Source organism: Salvelinus alpinus, chromosome 4 (genome assembly GCF_045679555.1).
Source record: "Salvelinus alpinus chromosome 4, SLU_Salpinus.1, whole genome shotgun sequence".
Taxonomy (NCBI): Eukaryota; Metazoa; Chordata; class Actinopteri; order Salmoniformes; family Salmonidae; genus Salvelinus; species Salvelinus alpinus.
Window position 1 is genome coordinate 3,587,349 of NC_092089.1, and position 22,602 is coordinate 3,609,950.

Below are 22,602 nucleotides of genomic sequence, written 5' to 3' on the forward strand. Positions count from 1 at the left end.
TCTTAAAAATGGTGAACAAAAACGAAAAAAATAAATGTGCAGAGATGAAGTAAAAAGAGAAATATGGGAGACAAGTAGACAAGAAAGTATAGTAGAGGTAGAATAGAGGTAAAGTATAGTATAGGTAGAATAGAGTATAGTAGAGGTAGAATAGAGGTAAAGTATAGTACGGGTAGAATAGAGTATAGTAGAGGTAGAATAGAGGTAAAGTATAGTACAGGTAGAATAGAGTATAGTAGAGGTAAAGTATAGTACGGGTAGAATAGAGTATAGTAGAGGTAGAATAGAGGTAAAGTATAGTACGGGTAGAATAGAGTATAGTAGAGGTAGAATAGAGGTAAAGTATAGTATGGGTAGAATAGAGTATAGTAGAGGTGGAATAGAGTAAAGTAGAGGTAGAATAGAGGTAAAGTATAGTACAGGTAGAATAGAGTATAGTAGAGGTGGAATAGAGTATAGTAGAGGTAGAATAGAGGTAAAGTATAGTACAGGTAGAATAGAGTATAGTAGAGGTGGAATAGAGTAAAGTATAGTACAGGTAGAATAGAGTATAGTAGAGGTGGAATAGAGTAAAGTATAGTACAGGTAGAATAGAGTAAAGTATAGTACAGGTAGAATAGAGTATAGTAGAGGTAGAATAGAGTAAAGTATAGTACGGGTAGAATAGAGTATAGTATGGGTAGAATAGAGTATAGTAGAGGTAGAATAGAGGTAAAGTATAGTACGGGTAGAATAGAGTAAAGTAGAGGTAGAATAGAGGTAAAGTATAATAGAGGTAGAATAGAGTATAGTAGAGGTAGAATAGAGGTAAAGTATAATAGAGGTAGAATAGAGTATAATAGAGGTAGAATAGAGGTAAAGTATAGTATTGGTAGAATAGAGCAGAGTAGGCTATAGTGATGCACGGTATACCGAAAGGTTTTTTATGTCGTTTTGGAACTAAACTATGTAATACATTAAATTATTTAGCTGTAATAAGGAATTATAGGTTGAGCAAATTAACCCGAAAGTATCAAATTACATTTTAAAACAGTTTAACTGTAATTGTAAAATTGTCTGCTCTGAGTCTCCGGTATGGTTTTGCATAAGGAAAATATAATGTATTGTTCTGAAATGTTATATGGTGCTTTATTTTTTGCAAGAAATTTAATATTGAAGACAGTCTATTTGTTATACCAGTTATCAATATATTGTTCAATGTTAAAAAACACATTAAAAAAAGACAGAGGTGACTATAGCTAAACATTTTTTTTTTGGTGCCGTGGTATGGTCCGGGCATGGGGTATGGACCGGGCATGGGGTATGGACCGGGCATGGGGTATGGACCGGGCATGGGGTATGGACCGGGCATGGGGTATGGACCGGGCATGGGGTATGGACCGGGCATGGGGTATGGACCGGGCATGGGGTATGGACCGGGCATGGGGTATGGACCGGGCATGGGGTATGGACCGGGCATGGGGTATGGACCGGGCATGGGGTATGGACCGGGCATGGGGTATGGACCGGGCATGGGGTATGGACCGGGCATGGGGTATGGTCCGGGCATGGGGTATGGTCCGGGCATGGGGTATGGTCCGGGCATGGGGTATGGTCCGGGCATGGGGTATGGTCCGGGCATGGACTATCGTTCGGGCATGGACTATCGTTCGGGTATGGTCTGGGCATGGACTATCGTTCGGGCATGGACTATCGTTCGGGTATGGACTATCGTTCGGGCATGGACTATCGTTCGGGCATGGACTATCGTTCGGGCATGGACTATCGTTCGGGTATGGACTATCGTTCGGGCATGGACTATGGTTTGGGTCTGGAGTATGTAGTATGATGATACTAAACCTGGTATGGAAGTCATAAATCTGGTATGGTGACAACACCAGTAGAGTGATGGTAGAGTCAGACCCCATCTAGGGATGATGCTGCAGTAGAACAGGGATTAACTGATTCATGTGGGATTACAGATGGCCAGCCACTACAGGAGGAAATGACCCACAATTACCAGATTATCAACATGGGAAGTGTGTGTGTGTGTGTGTGTGTGTGTGTCTCTATTCTGGTGTCTGTTTTTTGGGATACCTATTTTATACATGTTTCATGTACAGAACATACATATTCTGTAATAGTGGTGTTATGAAATTAACATATCAACACGGGGCAGCAGGTAGACTAGTGATTAGAGTGTTGGGACAGTAACCAGCAGGTTGCCTAGTGGTTAGAGTGTTGGGACAGTATCCAGCAGGTAGCCTAGTGGTTAGAGTGTTGGGACAGTAACCAGCAGGTATCCTAGTGGTTAGAGTGTTGGGACAGTAACCAGCAGGTAGCCTAGTGGTTAGAGTGTTGGGACAGTAACCAGCAGGTATCCTAGTGGTTAGAGTGTTGGGACAGTAACCAGCAGGTAGCCTAGTGGTTAGAGTGTTGGGACAGTAACCAGCAGGTAGCCTAGTGGTTAGAGTGTTGGGACAGTAACCAGCAGGTAGACTAGTGATTAGAGTGTTGGGACAGTAACCAGCAGGTAGACTAGTGATTAGAGTGTTGGGACAGTAACCAGCAGGTATCCTAGTGGTTAGAGTGTTGGGACAGTAACCAGCAGGTAGCCTAGTGGTTAGAGTGTTGGGACAGTAACCAGCAGGTATCCTAGTGGTTAGAGTGTTGGGACAGTAACCAGCAGGTAGCCTAGTGGTTAGAGTGTTGGGACAGTAACCAGCAGGTAGCCTAGTGGTTAGAGTGTTGGGACAGTAACCAGCAGGTAGACTAGTGATTAGAGTGTTGGGACAGTAACCAGCAGGTAGACTAGTGATTAGAGTGTTGGGACAGTAACCAGCAGGTATCCTAGTGGTTAGAGTGTTGGGACAGTAACCAGCAGGTAGCCTAGTGGTTAGAGTGTTGGGACAGTAACCAGCAGGTATCCTAGTGGTTAGAGTGTTGGGACAGTAACCAGCAGGTAGCCTAGTGGTTAGAGTGTTGGGACAGTAACCAGCAGGTAGCCTAGTGGTTAGAGTGTTGGGACAGTAACCAGCAGGTAGACTAGTGGTTAGAGTGTTGGGACAGTAACCAGCAGGTAGACTAGTGGTTAGAGTGTTGGGCCAGTAACCAGCAGGTAGCCTAGTGGTTAGAGTGTTGGGACAGTAACCAGCAGGTAGACTAGTGATTAGAGTGTTGGGACAGTAACCAGAAGGTATCCTAGTGGTTAGAGTGTTGGGCCAGTAACCAGCAGGTAGCCTAGTGGTTAGAGTGTTGGGACAGTAACCAGCAGGTATCCTAGTGGTTAGAGTGTTGGGACAGTAACCAGAAGGTATCCTAGTGGTTAGAGTGTTGGGACAGTAACCAGAAGGTATCCTAGTGGTTAGAGTGTTGGGACAGTAACCAGCAGGTAGCCTAGTGGTTAGAGTGTTGGGACAGTAACCAGCAGGTATCCTAGTGGTTAGAGTGTTGGGACAGTAACCAGCAGGTAGCCTAGTGGTTAGAGTGTTGGGACAGTAACCAGCAGGTAGCCTAGTGGTTAGAGTGTTGGGACAGTAACCAGCAGGTAGCCTAGTGGTTAGAGTGTAGGGCCAGTAACCAGCAGGTAGCCTAGTGGTTAGAGTGTTGGGCCAGTAACCAGCAGGTTGCCTAGTGGTTAGAGTGTTGGGCCAGTAACCAGCAGGTAGCCTAGTGGTTAGAGTGTTGGGCCAGTAACCAGCAGGTAGCCTAGTGGTTAGAGTGTTGGGCCAGTAACCAGCAGGTAGCCTAGTGGTTAGAGTGTTGGGCCAGTAACCAGCAGGTTGCCTAGTGGTTAGAGTGTTGGGCCAGTAACCAGCAGGTTGCCTAGTGGTTAGAGTGTTGGGCCAGTAACCAGCAGGTTGCCTAGTGGTTAGAGTGCTCAAAATACATAAGGAAATAAAGTAGGTATTTTACAGTTCAGATGCAATGACTACGCACTTGTCAATAGTCATCACACATGTGTTTTGAACTCACAGACCATTACAACTCTCAGAGTTTTTCCCCAACAGTCTTTGGACAAGCAGAGAGACTACAATACATTCATTTCCACCTGAATGAAAGTGCAATGAGATTCATGAGTCCTGCTGCTAGGAGGGTAAGTCTATGGAGATGGAAAATGTGACTGGAAAAATACAATCACTTCTCTGTTTGTTCTAATGTTGGGAATAATAACCAGATTATTGTGGCCGCATGACAAAATAGTCTGACAATATCAGCAGAACATGCTCCTCATTTAAATGAAGCCTCTCAGAAATCTGTTGGGAATGAGAGTTGAACAGAGTTTTTCCTTCAAATAGAGAGGGGGCGAGAAGGACACATGGAGAGATATGAAGGGGTGGGGGGAATGGAGAGATAACAGGGAGAGATATGAAGGGGGGGGGGAATGGAGAGATAACAGGGAGAGATATGAAGGGGTGGGGGGAATGGACAGATAACAGGGAGAGATATGAAGGGGTGGGGGAATGGAGAGATAACAGGGAGAGATATGAAGGGGTGGGGGGACTGGAGAGATAACAGGGAGAGATATGAAGGGGTGGGGGGAATGGAGAGATAACAGGGAGAGATATGAAGGGGTGGGGGAATGGAGAGATAACAGGGAGAGATATGAAGGGGTGGGGGAATGGAGAGATAACAGGGAGAGATATGAAGGGGTGGGGGGAATGGAGAGATAACAGGGAGAGATATGAAGGGGTGGGGGAATGGAGAGATAACAGGGAGAGATATGAAGGGGTGGGGGGACTGGAGAGATAACAGGGAGAGATATGAAGGGGTGGGGGGAATGGAGAGATAACAGGGAGAGATATGAAGGGGTGGGGGGAATGGAGAGATAACAGGGAGAGATATGAAGGGGTGGGGGAATGGAGAGATAACAGGGAGAGATATGAAGGGGTGGGGGGACTGGAGAGATAACAGGGAGAGATATGAAGGGGTGGGGGGAATGGAGAGATAACAGGGAGAGATATGAAGGGGTGGGGGGACTGGAGAGATAACAGGGAGAGATATGAAGGGGTGGGGGGACTGGACAGATAACAGGGAGAGATATGAAGGGGTGGGGGAATGGAGAGATATGAAGGGGTGGGGGGACTGGAGAGATAACAGGGAGAGATATGAAGGGGTGGGGGGACTGGAGAGATAACAGGGAGAGATATGAAGGGGTGGGGGAATGGAGAGATAACAGGGAGAGATATGAAGGGGTGGGGGGACTGGAGAGATAACAGGGAGAGATATGAAGGGGTGGGGGGAATGGAGAGATAACAGGGAGAGATATGAAGGGGTGGGGGGACTGGAGAGATAACAGGGAGAGATATGAAGGGGTGGGGGGACTGGAGAGATAACAGGGAGAGATATGAAGGGGTGGGGGACTGGAGAGATAACAGGGAGAGATATGAAGGGGTGGGGGACTGGAGAGATAACAGGGAGAGATATGAAGGGGTGGGGGGACTGGAGAGATAACAGGGAGAGATATGAAGGGGTGGGGGGACTGGAGAGATAACAGGGAGAGATATGAAGGGGTGGGGGGACTGGAGAGATAACAGGGAGAGATATGAAGGGGTGGGGGGACTGGAGAGATAACAGGGAGAGATATGAAGGGGTGGGGGGACTGGAGAGATAACAGGGAGAGATATGAAGGGGTGGGGGGACTGGAGAGATAACAGGGAGAGATATGAAGGGGTGGGGGGACTGGAGAGATAACAGGGAGAGATATGAAGGGGTGGGGGGACTGGAGAGATAACAGGGAGAGATATGAAGGGGTGGGGGGACTGGAGAGATAACAGGGAGAGATATGAAGGGGTGGGGGGACTGGAGAGATAACAGGGAGAGATATGAAGGGGTGGGGGGACTGGAGAGATAACAGGGAGAGATATGAAGGGGTGGGGGGACTGGAGAGATAACAGGGAGAGATATGAAGGGGTGGGGGGACTGGAGAGATAACAGGGAGAGATATGAAGGGGTGGGGGGACTGGAGAGATAACAGGGAGAGATATGAAGGGGTGGGGGGACTGGAGAGATAACAGGGAGAGATATGAAGGGGTGGGGGGACTGGAGAGATAACAGGGAGAGATATGAAGGGGTGGGGGAATGGAGAGATAACAGGGAGAGATATGAAGGGGTGGGGGGACTGGAGAGATAACAGGGAGAGATATGAAGGGGTGGGGGGACTGGAGAGATAACAGGGAGAGATATGAAGGGGTGGGGGAATGGAGAGATAACAGGGAGAGATATGAAGGGGTGGGGGGACTGGAGAGATAACAGGGAGAGATATGAAGGGGTGGGGGACTGGAGAGATAACAGGGAGAGATATGAAGGGGTGGGGGGACTGGAGAGATAACAGGGAGAAAGACAGGAACAGAAAGAAAGAGGGTGAAACAGGGTGAGGAATAGTGTAAACAGAAAGCTGAAATTCACGTGGTACTGGTTATTATTAGAAACACACACCTCATACTATATATCCACTCAGCCAAGTCAAAAGTGGGAGTAGTGTTTAAATAAGTACATGATACAGCGTTCCATCTAGATTTTGTTCTAAAAACACTTACAGGTGTTTTATATCGACACGCACAGAATGGAGTGGGATTCCCCCCGGACTCTCCTGCTATGAGAGTGTGTGTGAGATATATATATATATGCAGCGTATGTGTATTGGCAGGTGAATGTATGTGTGTGTGTGGGTCCTCTCCTCACACTACCTCCTGACAGTGATAGTAATACCTGCTGACATCCTCTCTCCCTCTCTCCCTCTCTCGCTCCATCCCTCTCTCTCTCTCCCTCTCTCCCTCTCTCGCTCCATCCCTAGAGAAGGCCTTGCCGTTTGGGGAGTTGAAATCTGTTGCCTCTTTCTCTGCCATCCTTCCTAACGCATTCTCCACCCCCCTCTTCCACTGTTTTCACCATCTCTGGGGGCTGGTGTGTGTGTTTTCCTGATCTCTCAGGGGAGGTAGGAAATTAGCTTGTGATACTACGGAGAGGCATTTCTAAACTACTGGGGGAGAGATGATACAATATTACTGTAGCAGGTTAAAACTAATATCATGTTAAAACCATCCAGTAAAATACAGGAGTAGCTATAACATTCATACCTTACGTCTCAACAACCTGACTACAGTACATAACCACACGTCTCAACCTCCTCCTGACTACAGCACATAACCATACGTCTCAACCTCCTCCTGACTACAGTACATAACCACACGTCTCAACCTCCTCCTGACTACAGTACATAACCACACGTCTCAACCTCCTCCTGACTACAGTACATAACCATACGTCTCAACCTCCTCCTGACTACAGTACATAACCATACGTCTCAACCTCCTCCTGACTACAGTACATAACCATACGTCTCAACCTCCTCCTGACTACAGTACATAACCATACGTCTCAACCTCCTCCTGACTACAGTACATAACCATACGTCTCAACCTCCTCCTGACTACAGTACATAACCATACGTCTCAACCTCCTCCTGACTACAGTACATAACCATACGTCTCAACCTCCTCCTGACTACAGTACATAACCATACGTCTCAACCTCCTCCTGACTACAGTACATAACCATATGTCTCAACCTCCTCCTGACTACAGCACATAACCATACGTCTCAACAACCTCCTGACTACAGCACATAACCATACGTCTCAACCTCCTCCTGACTTCAGCACATAACCATACGTCTCAACAACCTCCTGACTACAGCATATAACCATACGTCTCAACAACCTGATTACAGCACATAACCATACGTCTCAACCTCCTCCTGACTACAGTACATAACCATACGTCTCAACCTCCTCCTGACTACAATACGTCTCAACCTCCTCCTGACTACAGTACATAACCATACGTCTCAACAACCTGACTACAGTACATAACCACACGTCTCAACAACCTGACTACAATACATAACCATCCAGTAAAATACAGGAGTAGCTATAACATTCATACCTTACGTCTCAACCTCCTCCTGACTACAGTACATAACCATACGTCTCAACAACCTCCTCCCGACTACAGCACATAACCATACGTCTCAACAACCTCCTCCCGACTACAGCACATAACCATACGTCTCAACAACCTCCTCCCGACTACAGCACATAACCATACGTCTCAACCTCCTCCCGACTACAGCACATAACCATACGTCTCAACCTCCTCCCGACTACAGCACATAACCATACGTCTCAACCTCCTCCCGACTACAGCACATAACCATACGTCTCAACCTCCTCCTGACTACAGTACATAACCATACGTCTCAACCTCCTCCTGACTACAGCACATAACCATACGTCTCAACAACCTCCTGACTACAGCATATAACCATACGTCTCAACAACCTCCTGACTACAGTACATAACCATACGTCTCAACCTCCTCCTGACTACAGTACATAACCACACGTCTCAACAACCTGACTACAGTACATAACCATACGTCTCAACCTCCTCCTGACTACAGTACATAACCATACGTCTCAACCTCCTCCTGACTACAGTACATAACCATACGTCTCAACCTCCTCCTGACTACAGTACATAACCATACGTCTCAACCTCCTCCTGACTACAGTACATAACCATACGTCTCAACCTCCTCCTGACTACAGCACATAACCATACGTCTCAACAACCTCCTGACTACAGCACATAACCATACGTCTCAACCTCCTCCTGACTACAGCACATAACCATACGTCTCAACAACCTCCTGACTACAGCATATAACCATACGTCTCAACCTCCTCCTGACTACAGCACATAACCATACGTCTCAACCTCCTCCTGACTACAGTACATAACCATACGTCTCAACCTCCTCCTGACTACAGTACATAACCATACGTCTCAACCTCCTCCTGACTACAGTACATAACCACACGTCTCAACCTCCTCCTGACTACAGTACATAACCATACGTCTCAACAACCTGATTACAGTACATAACCATACGTCTCAACCTCCTCCTGACTACAGTACATAACCATACGTCTCAACCTCCTCCTGACTACAGTACATAACCATACGTCTCAACCTCCTCCTGACTACAGTACATAACCATATGTCTCAACCTCCTCCTGACTACAGCACATAACCATACGTCTCAACAACCTCCTGACTACAGCACATCACCATACGTCTCAACCTCCTCCTGACTACAGCACATAACCATACGTCTCAACAACCTCCTGACTACAGCATATAACCATACGTCTCAACAACCTGATTACAGCACATAACCATACGTCTCAACCTCCTCCTGACTACAGTACATAACCATACGTCTCAACCTCCTCCTGACTACAATACGTCTCAACCTCCTCCTGACTACAGTACATAACCACACGTCTCAACAACCTGACAACAGTACATAAACATCCAGTAAAATACAGGAGTAGCTATAACATTCATACCTTACGTCTCAACCTCCTCCTGACTACAGTACATAACCATACGTCTCAACAACCTCCTCCTGACTACAGCACATAACCATACGTCTCAACAACCTCCTCCTGACTACAGCACATAACCATACGACTCAACAACCTCCTCCCGACTACAGCACATAACCATACGTCTCAACAACCTCCTCCCGACTACAGCACATAACCATACGTCTCAACAACCTCCTCCCGACTACAGCACATAACCATACGTCTCAACCTCCTCCCGACTACAGCACATAACCATACGTCTCAACCTCCTGACTACAGCACATAACCATACGTCTCAACAACCTCCTGACTACAGCATATAACCATACGTCTCAACAACCTCCTGACTACAGCATATAACCATACGTCTCAACAACCTCCTGACTACAGTACATAACCATACGTCTCAACCTCCTCCTGACTACAGTACATAACCATACGTCTCAACCTCCTCCTGACTACAGTACATAACCATACGTCTCAACCTCCTCCTGACTACAGCACATAACCATACGTCTCAACAACCTCCTGACTACAGCACATAACCATACGTCTCAACCTCCTCCTGACTACAGCACATAACCATACGTCTCAACAACCTCCTGACTACAGCATATAACCATACGTCTCAACAACCTGATTACAGCACATAACCATACGTCTCAACCTCCTCCTGACTACAGTACATAACCATACGTCTCAACAACCTGACTACAGTACATAACCATCCAGTAAAATACAGGAGTAGCTATAACATTCATACCTTACGTCTCAACCTCCTCCTGACTACAGTACATAACCATACGTCTCAACAACCTCCTCCCGACTACAGCACATAACCATACGTCTCAACAACCTCCTCCCGACTACAGCACATAACCATACGTCTCAACAACCTCCTCCCGACTACAGCACATAACCATACGTCTCAACAACCTCCTGACTACAGCACATAACCATACGTCTCAACCTCCTCCTGACTACAGCACATAACCATACGTCTCAACAACCTCCTGACTACAGCATATAACCATACGTCTCAACAACCTGATTACAGCACATAACCATACGTCTCAACCTCCTCCTGACTACAGTACATAACCATACGTCTCAACCTCCTCCTGACTACAATACGTCTCAACCTCCTCCTGACTACAGTACATAACCATACGTCTCAACAACCTGACTACAGTACATAACCATCCAGTAAAATACAGGAGTAGCTATAACATTCATACCTTACGTCTCAACCTCCTCCTGACTACAGTACATAACCATACGTCTCAACCTCCTCCTGACTACAGTACATAACCATACGTCTCAACCTCCTCCTGACTACAGTACATAACCATACGTCTCAACCTCCTCCTGACTACAGTACATAACCATACGTCTCAACCTCCTCCTGACTACAGTACATAACCATACGTCTCAACCTCCTCCTGACTACAGTACATAACCATACGTCTCAACCTCCTCCTGACTACAGTACATAACCATACGTCTCAACCTCCTCCTGACTACAGTACATAACCATACGTCTCAACCTCCTCCTGACTACAGTACATAACCATACGTCTCAACCTCCTCCTGACTACAGTACATAACCATACGTCTCAACCTCCTCCTGACTACAGCACATAACCATATGTCTCAACCTCCTCCTGACTACAGCACATAACCATACGTCTCAACAACCTCCTGACTACAGCACATAACCACACGTCTCAACCTCCTCCTGACTACAGTACATAACCACACGTCTCAACCTCCTCCTGACTACAGTACATAACCATACGTCTCAACCTCCGCCTGACTACAGTACATAACCATACGTCTCAACCTCCTCCTGACTACAGTACATAACCATACGTCTCAACCTCCTCCTGACTACAGTACATAACCATACGTCTCAACCTCCTCCTGACTACAGTACATAACCATACGTCTCAACCTCCTCCTGACTACAGTACATAACCATACGTCTCAACCTCCTCCTGACTACAGTACATAACCATACGTCTCAACCTCCTCCTGACTACAGTACATAACCATACGTCTCAACCTCCTCCTGACTACAGTACATAACCATACGTCTCAACCTCCTCCTGACTACAGTACATAACCATATGTCTCAACCTCCTCCTGACTACAGCACATAACCATACGTCTCAACAACCTCCTGACTACAGCACATAACCATACGTCTCAACCTCCTCCTGACTTCAGCACATAACCATACGTCTCAACAACCTCCTGACTACAGCATATAACCATACGTCTCAACAACCTGATTACAGCACATAACCATACGTCTCAACCTCCTCCTGACTACAGTACATAACCATACGTCTCAACCTCCTCCTGACTACAATACGTCTCAACCTCCTCCTGACTACAGTACATAACCATACGTCTCAACAACCTGACTACAGTACATAACCACACGTCTCAACAACCTGACTACAGTACATAACCATCCAGTAAAATACAGGAGTAGCTATAACATTCATACCTTACGTCTCAACCTCCTCCTGACTACAGTACATAACCATACGTCTCAACAACCTCCTCCCGACTACAGCACATAACCATACGTCGCAACAACCTCCTCCCGACTACAGCACATAACCATACGTCTCAACAACCTCCTCCCGACTACAGCACATAACCATACGTCTCAACCTCCTCCCGACTACAGCACATAACCATACGTCTCAACCTCCTCCCGACTACAGCACATAACCATACGTCTCAACCTCCTCCCGACTACAGCACATAACCATACGTCTCAACCTCCTCCTGACTACAGCACATAACCATACGTCTCAACAACCTCCTGACTACAGCATATAACCATACGTCTCAACAACCTCCTGACTACAGTACATAACCATACGTCTCAACCTCCTCCTGACTACAGTACATAACCACACGTCTCAACAACCTGACTACAGTACATAACCATACGTCTCAACCTCCTCCTGACTACAGTACATAACCATACGTCTCAACCTCCTCCTGACTACAGTACATAACCATACGTCTCAACCTCCTCCTGACTACAGTACATAACCATACGTCTCAACCTCCTCCTGACTACAGCACATAACCATACGTCTCAACCTCCTCCTGACTACAGCACATAACCATACGTCTCAACAACCTCCTGACTACAGCATATAACCATACGTCTCAACAACCTGATTACAGCACATAACCATACGTCTCAACCTCCTCCTGACTACAGTACATAACCATACGTCTCAACCTCCTCCTGACTACAGTACATAACCATACGTCTCAACCTCCTCCTGACTACAGTACATAACCATACGTCTCAACCTCCTCCTGACTACAGTACATAACCACACGTCTCAACCTCCTCCTGACTACAGTACATAACCATACGTCTCAACAACCTGATTACAGTACATAACCATACGTCTCAACCTCCTCCCGACTACAGCACATAACCATACGTCTCAACAACCTCCTCCCGACTACAGCACATAACCATACGTCTCAACCTCCTCCCGACTACAGCACATAACCATACGTCTCAACCTCCTGACTACAGCACATAACCATACGTCTCAACAACCTCCTGACTACAGCATATAACCATACGTCTCAACAACCTCCTGACTACAGCATATAACCATACGTCTCAACAACCTCCTGACTACAGTACATAACCATACGTCTCAACCTCCTCCTGACTACAGTACATAACCATACGTCTCAACCTCCTCCTGACTACAGTACATAACCATACGTCTCAACCTCCTCCTGACTACAGTACATAACCATACGTCTCAACCTCCTCCTGACTACAGTACATAACCATACGTCTCAACCTCCTCCTGACTACAGTACATAACCATACGTCTCAACCTCCTCCTGACTACAGTACATAACCATACGTCTCAACCTCCTCCTGACTACAGTACATAACCATACGTCTCAACCTCCTCCTGACTACAGCACATAACCATACGTCTCAACAACCTCCTGACTACAGCACATAACCATACGTCTCAACCTCCTCCTGACTACAGCACATAACCATACGTCTCAACAACCTCCTGACTACAGCATATAACCATACGTCTCAACAACCTGATTACAGCACATAACCATACGTCTCAACCTCCTCCTGACTACAGTACATAACCATACGTCTCAACCTCCTCCTGACTACAATACGTCTCAACCTCCTCCTGACTACAGTACATAACCATACGTCTCAACAACCTGACTACAGTACATAACCATCCAGTAAAATACAGGAGTAGCTATAACATTCATACCTTACGTCTCAACCTCCTCCTGACTACAGTACATAACCATACGTCTCAACAACCTCCTCCTGACTACAGCACATAACCATACGTCTCAACAACCTCCTCCTGACTACAGCACATAACCATACGTCTCAACAACCTCCTCCCGACTACAGCACATAACCATACGTCTCAACAACCTCCTGACTACAGCACATAACCATACGTCTCAACCTCCTCCTGACTACAGCACATAACCATACGTCTCAACAACCTCCTGACTACAGCATATAACCATACGTCTCAACAACCTGATTACAGCACATAACCATACGTCTCAACCTCCTCCTGACTACAGTACATAACCATACGTCTCAACCTCCTCCTGACTACAATACGTCTCAACCTCCTCCTGACTACAGTACATAACCATACGTCTCAACAACCTGACTACAGTACATAACCATCCAGTAAAATACAGGAGTAGCTATAACATTCATACCTTACGTCTCAACCTCCTCCTGACTACAGTACATAACCATACGTCTCAACCTCCTCCTGACTACAGTACATAACCATACGTCTCAACCTCCTCCTGACTACAGTACATAACCATACGTCTCAACCTCCTCCTGACTACAGTACATAACCATACGTCTCAACCTCCTCCTGACTACAGTACATAACCATACGTCTCAACCTCCTCCTGACTACAGTACATAACCATACGTCTCAACCTCCTCCTGACTACAGCACATAACCATACGTCTCAACAACCTCCTGACTACAGCACATAACCATACGTCTCAACCTCCTCCTGACTTCAGCACATAACCATACGTCTCAACAACCTCCTGAGTACAGCATATAACCATACGTCTCAACAACCTGATTACAGCACATAACCATACGTCTCAACCTCCTCCTGACTACAGTACATAACCATACGTCTCAACCTCCTCCTGACTACAATACGTCTCAACCTCCTCCTGACTACAGTACATAACCATACGTCTCAACAACCTGACTACAGTACATAACCACACGTCTCAACAACCTGACTACAGTACATAACCATCCAGTAAAATACAGGAGTAGCTATAACATTCATACCTTACGTCTCAACCTCCTCCTGACTACAGTACATAACCATACGTCTCAACAACCTCCTCCCGACTACAGCACATAACCATACGTCTCAACAACCTCCTCCCGACTACAGCACATAACCATACGTCTCAACAACCTCCTCCCGACTACAGCACATAACCATACGTCTCAACCTCCTCCCGACTACAGCACATAACCATACGTCTCAACCTCCTCCCGACTACAGCACATAACCATACGTCTCAACCTCCTCCCGACTACAGCACATAACCATACGTCTCAACCTCCTCCCGACTACAGCACATAACCATACGTCTCAACCTCCTCCTGACTACAGTACATAACCATACGTCTCAACCTCCTCCTGACTACAGCACATAACCATACGTCTCAACAACCTCCTGACTACAGCATATAACCATACGTCTCAACAACCTCCTGACTACAGTACATAACCATACGTCTCAACCTCCTCCTGACTACAGTACATAACCACACGTCTCAACAACCTGACTACAGTACATAACCATACGTCTCAACCTCCTCCTGACTACAGTACATAACCATACGTCTCAACCTCCTCCTGACTACAGTACATAACCATACGTCTCAACCTCCTCCTGACTACAGTACATAACCATACGTCTCAACCTCCTCCTGACTACAGTACATAACCATACGTCTCAACCTCCTCCTGACTACAGTACATAACCATACGTCTCAACCTCCTCCTGACTACAGCACATAACCATACGTCTCAACAACCTCCTGACTACAGCACATAACCATACGTCTCAACCTCCTCCTGACTACAGCACATAACCATACGTCTCAACAACCTCCTGACTACAGCATATAACCATACGTCTCAACAACCTGATTACAGCACATAACCATACGTCTCAACCTCCTCCTGACTACAGTACATAACCATACGTCTCAACCTCCTCCTGACTACAGTACATAACCATACGTCTCAACCTCCTCCTGACTACAGTACATAACCATACGTCTCAACCTCCTCCTGACTACAGTACATAACCATACGTCTCAACCTCCTCCTGACTACAGTACATAACCACACGTCTCAACCTCCTCCTGACTACAGTACATAACCATACGTCTCAACAACCTGATTACAGTACATAACCATACGTCTCAACCTCCTCCTGACTACAGTACATAACCATACGTCTCAACCTCCTCCTGACTACAGTACATAACCATACGTCTCAACCTCCTCCTGACTACAGTACATAACCATATGTCTCAACCTCCTCCTGACTACAGCACATAACCATACGTCTCAACAACCTCCTGACTACAGCACATAACCATACGTCTCAACAACCTCCTGACTACAGCACATAACCATACGTCTCAACCTCCTCCTGACTACAGCACATAACCATACGTCTCAACAACCTCCTGACTACAGCATATAACCATACGTCTCAACAACCTGATTACAGCACATAACCATACGTCTCAACCTCCTCCTGACTACAGTACATAACCATACGTCTCAACCTCCTCCTGACTACAATACGTCTCAACCTCCTCCTGACTACAGTACATAACCACACGTCTCAACAACCTGACAACAGTACATAACCATCCAGTAAAATACAGGAGTAGCTATAACATTCATACCTTACGTCTCAACCTCCTCCTGACTACAGTACATAACCATACGTCTCAACAACCTCCTCCTGACTACAGCACATAACCATACGTCTCAACAACCTCCTCCCGACTACAGCACATAACCATACGACTCAACAACCTCCTCCCGACTACAGCACATAACCATACGTCTCAACAACCTCCTCCCGACTACAGCACATAACCATACGTCTCAACAACCTCCTCCCGACTACAGCACATAACCATACGTCTCAACCTCCTCCCGACTACAGCACATAACCATACGTCTCAACAACCTCCTGACTACAGCACATAACCATACGTCTCAACAACCTCCTGACTACAGCACATAACCATACGTCTCAACAACCTCCTGACTACAGCACATAACCATACGTCTCAACAACCTCCTGACTACAGTACATAACCATACGTCTCAACCTCCTCCTGACTACAGTACATAACCATACGTCTCAACCTCCTCCTGACTACAGTACATAACCATACGTCTCAACCTCCTCCTGACTACAGTACATAACCATACGTCTCAACCTCCTCCTGACTACAGCACATAACCATACGTCTCAACAACCTCCTGACTACAGCACATAACCATACGTCTCAACCTCCTCCTGACTACAGCACATAACCATACGTCTCAACAACCTCCTGACTACAGCATATAACCATACGTCTCAACAACCTGATTACAGCACATAACCATACGTCTCAACCTCCTCCTGACTACAGTACATAACCATACGTCTCAACCTCCTCCTGACTACAATACGTCTCAACCTCCTCCTGACTACAGTACATAACCATACGTCTCAACAACCTGACTACAGTACATAACCATCCAGTAAAATACAGGAGTAGCTATAACATTCATACCTTACGTCTCAACCTCCTCCTGACTACAGTACATAACCATACGTCTCAACAACCTCCTCCTGACTACAGCACATAACCATACGTCTCAACAACCTCCTCCCGACTACAGCACATAACCATACGTCTCAACCTCCTCCTGACTACAGCACATAACCATACGTCTCAACAACCTCCTGACTACAGCATATAACCATACGTCTCAACAACCTGATTACAGCACATAACCATACGTCTCAACCTCCTCCTGACTACAGTACATAACCATACGTCTCAACCTCCTCCTGACTACAATACGTCTCAACCTCCTCCTGACTACAGTACATAACCATACGTCTCAACAACCTGACTACAGTACATAACCATCCAGTAAAATACAGGAGTAGCTATAACATTCATACCTTACGTCTCAACCTCCTCCTGACTACAGTACATAACCATACGTCTCAACAACCTCCTCCTGACTACAGCACATAACCATACGTCTCAACAACCTCCTCCCGACTACAGCACATAACCATACGTCTCAACAACCTCCTCCCGACTACAGCACATAACCATACGTCTCAACCTCCTCCCGACTACAGCACATAACCATACGTCTCAACCTCCTCCCGACTACAGTACATAACCATACGTCTCAACCTCCTCCTGACTACAATACGTCTCAACCTCCTCCTGACTACAGCACATAACCATACGTCTCAACAACCTCCTCCCGACTACAGCACATAACCATACGTCTCAACCTCCTCCCGACTACAGCACATAACCATACGTCTCAACCTCCTCCCGACTACAGCACATAACCATACGTCTCAACCTCCTCCCGACTACAGCACATAACCATACGTCTCAACCTCCTCCTGACTACAGTACATAACCATACGTCTCAACCTCCTCCTGACTACAGTACATAACCATACGTCTCAACCTCCTCCTGACTACAATACGTCTCAACCTCCTCCTGACTACAGCACATAACCACACGTCTCAACCTCCTCCTGACTACAGCACATAACCACACGTCTCAACCTCCTCCTGACTACAGCACATAACCATACGTCTCAACCTCCTCCTGACTACAGTACATAACCATACGTCTCAACCTCCTCCTGACTACAGTACATAACCATACGTCTCAACCTCCTCCTGACTACAGTACATAACCATACGTCTCAACCTCCTCCTGACTACAGTACATAACCATACGTCTCAACCTCCTCCTGACTACAGCACATAACCATACGTCTCAACCTCCTCCTGACTACAGCACATAACCATACGCAGACCTTAGTATAGACACTCACACAAAAACAGAAAATCTCAGTACACACCCACCCACACCAAAGTCAGACTATTGACCCCTTACTGTATATTGTGTAGATGATTAGATAAAGTGTTGTGGAGCGGTGCTTTGTGCAAGGAACTTTATTACACCATAAACCAGTATGAAGTGTGCTGCATCCTACCTCTCCACTGAACTACACTCTACAGAGTAACACACCCTACCTCTCCACTGAACTACACTCTACAGAGTAACACACCCTACCTCTCCACTGAACTACACTCTACAGAGTAACACACCCTACCTCTCCACTGAACTACACTGTACAGAGTAACACACCCTACCTCTCCACTGAACTACACTCTACAGAGTAACACACCCTACCTCTCCACTGAACTACACTCTACAGAGTAACACACCCTACCTCTCCACTGAACTACACTCTACAGTAGAGTAACACACCCTGCCTCTCCACTGAACTACACTCTACTGTACAGAGTAACACACCCTACCTCTCCACTGAACTACACTGTACAGAGTAACACACCCTACCTCTCCACTGAACTACACTCTACTGTACAGAGTAACACAGTAGTACACCCTACCTCTCCACTGACCTACACTCTACTGTACAGAGTAACAGTAGTACACAGGGGACAAGTCTAGTACCTGGATAGATAAAACCTACAATCTAGAAGCAGACAGACAGGTAGTCAGCCCAATAAAGACCACAGGCAATTCACTTTCATATGTTTTCCAGCTCCAATGTCACAGTTGGTTTGAATGTATATATTGAATGTATTTGTCCATTGCAGGTTGATGGAGACAATATGGTTTGAGATGGAGTGATACTATAGACCTGCATATGGATGGCTGTTCTATAGCCGTCAGTGAGCCTGGTTTATGACGTGGGAGGGGTTTTCAACATTACTTACATGAAACATGAATGTGAAAGCAACATCAGCGTACTCATGCAGTGTGTGTTACTCATATACACCGATAAACTGCAATACATGATACGAAGATTACTGTGGAATTCACATGACATCTTGGAAAAAGGTCAGAACACCAAAACATTTAATAAAACAGGGAAACTTTGCAAGCAAACAGTACAGAAATATGTTCCCCTTTTGAAATAAATCCTACAGACTACTCCAACGCAGCTGCATGTCAGTGGACTTGTATTAGAGAAGCATATAGAAGGTTTTATATATCAATCATACTGACACACGTGAGGATTTGTCCAAACAAAGTGTAATCTGGTCAGAGCAAAAAAACATTTACGCATATCAGTTAACACTGACAAAACCATCTCTGTAGTCATAACAACCATCACCATTGACGATCATATGAGCTATGCCAATTTGCTCATGAGAGGAAAATGTCAATTCCACAACTTCCATGAACCTGACGACAATGCAAACCCAACAACTGGGGACTGAACACACTAAACAGCTGTCATGTCAAACACAGGATGTGTGTCAAATGCCTTGTAGGCTCCTGTACTGTTCTATAATCTAGGCTCCTGTACTGTTCTATAATCTAGGCTCCTGTACTGTTCTATAATCTAGGCTCCTGTACTGTTCTATAATCTAGGCTCCTCTGCTTCTCCCTGTACCTCATCCTCCTCAGTCAATACTAATTCAATTTTTCTATAGCAGGGAATTCCCTGGCTGCCTCTTGGCAAGGCTTCTGAGATGAGTGTGTGTGTGTGTGTGTGTGTGTGTGATGAAGCAGAACACACAGTGGTAAAGCAGAGGGAGTTGAGACAGTGTTAACCATTTAAGTCATTTCTATATCTTTCATCTGAGACAAACAGAATCTATTGAAAACTCCCAACATTCATATTCCATTACATGCAGGACCATTTGAGTTCCAGATTTGATGATCGAGTGAATAACTCTGTTATATACGGTTCTACAAACCAATGCATTTGTTGTTATTGTTGATGTTTAATGCATACAAGATGATTCCCACACTGCTGCTTGTCTGCGTCATCCCGAGCCTCCTTGTCACATGGCAGCCATTTTGTGCCGAACAGAAGCCGTTTGAGTGTCCATGCCGACAGACCCGCTATCCAAACTTCATCTGTCCCTGGACAACAGCCGTTTCAGGACACGAAGACATTCCCTCTACAGTCAGTATTAGACGCAGTAAATAAAATCAATAATGATTATCCACAGAGAGAAATGGCGAGATATGGAGAGAGGTCTGGGGCTGGTTTGGGTCCATATGTAGTCCAGCGATAATGCAAGGAGTCAGTGATTATATCTAGCATTTAAATTGGTATCGATAATTCCTAAATACCTTGACCAGAGGTATTCTAGCCGCTCTGTAAATGCACTCAGCACCATGACTATCTGAGAGGCTGATACAGAGTGCAAGGCCTCTCTCTCACCCTCTCCACCGAAAATAACTAATTTACAACAGTGTGTGTGTGTTTATCCACCTCAATTGCTTGCTGCAGGATTATATTTTCTGTTTGGCAGCTCGTTTACATAGGATTTCATTCAGAGGGGTAATACAGCAGTCTCTAGCCGGCTGGCTCCTCGCAATACTGTGGATTACACACACACACACACACACCCCTCGACGGTGCTCCAATTCAATTCAAAAATTCACATTTGAATGGATTTGTTAGAATGATTTACAAATTGAGGCCAGGTAGGGTAATGTTTACAGAAAGATAGACATTGCAGTCACAGTACAATACAAGTCTCTAGTCGACACCCTCCCTCCAAAAACACATTTTCCTCTGACACTTTGAAACAAAACAACGACCCATTTAATTTATACTCTGTCATAGAACAGTTAGGCCTTTCATTATCACTGTCTGAGACCTGGGTTGGTCTTCCCAGTTAGGCCTTTCATTATCACTGTCTGAGACCTGGGTTGGTCCTCCCAGTTAGGCCTTTCATTATCACTGTCTGAGACCTGGGTTGGTCCTCCCAGTTAGGCCTTTCATTATCACTGTCTGAGACCTGGGTTGGTCCTCCCAGTTAGGCCTTTCATTATCACTGTCTGAGACCTGGGTTGGTCCTCCCAGTTAGGCCTTTCATTATCACTGTCTGAGACCTGGGTTGGTCCTCCCAGTTAGGCCTTTCATTATCACTGTCTGAGACCTGGGTTGGTCCTCCCAGTTAGGCCTTTCATTATCACTGTCTGAGACCTGGGTTGGTCCTCCCAGTTAGGCCTTTCATTATCACTGTCTGAGACCTGGGTTGGTCCTCCCAGTTAGGCCTTTCATTATCACTGTCTGAGACCTGGGTTGGTCTTCCAAGTTAGGCCTTTCCTTATCACTTCTCAGTAGGAGGAAGTTCACATGCAGGGAGAAAGGTCCTTGCTTGTTGAAAAACAATCCATTTGTCTGCCATGTGCTACAGTATCTCGCTACTTTATTGGAAAAGGAAAACCTAGAAAATAACCCTTTATGAAATGTCTCTGTTTTAGGAGAGCGTGTCCTGTTTTGAAAGCTTCAAGGAGAGACTTCCTGTGACTGAGTGTTGGTCTTTCCAGTAACGGGTCGTATCTCAGCCCTGTTCTGGTGACGGAAACACACACTTCCCCTGAACACACGCACGCACACACACTTCCCCTGAACACACGCACGCACACACACTTCCCCTGAACACACGCACGCACACACACTTCCCCTGAACACATGCACGCACACACACTTCCCCTGAACACATGCACGCACACTTCCCCTGAACACATGCACACTTCCCCTGAACACATGCACGCACACACACTCCCCCTGAACACACGCACGCACACACACACACACACTTCCCCTGAACACATGCACGCACACACACGTGCTCCAAGAAACAAGTACACAGACTAGGACACACACCCTGACAGAGTCATTGTTCTACTGAAATGAACTTTAGTGCAGCACAATGGGCAGAAACATTGATTCAGCCTGCGACAAATCACTGGAATTACTGCAACACATTGTTTAGT

At 46.1% G+C, this 22,602-nt stretch overlaps 1 protein-coding gene across 3 annotated transcripts in view; it reads right to left on the bottom strand.

Annotated features, from left to right (window-relative positions):
• The window catches only part of LOC139572777 (ephrin-A4-like), a 70,325-nt gene that overhangs the window by 41,717 nt on the left and 6,006 nt on the right, over nt 1–22,602 (bottom strand). The gene's annotated exons all lie outside the window — the stretch shown is intronic.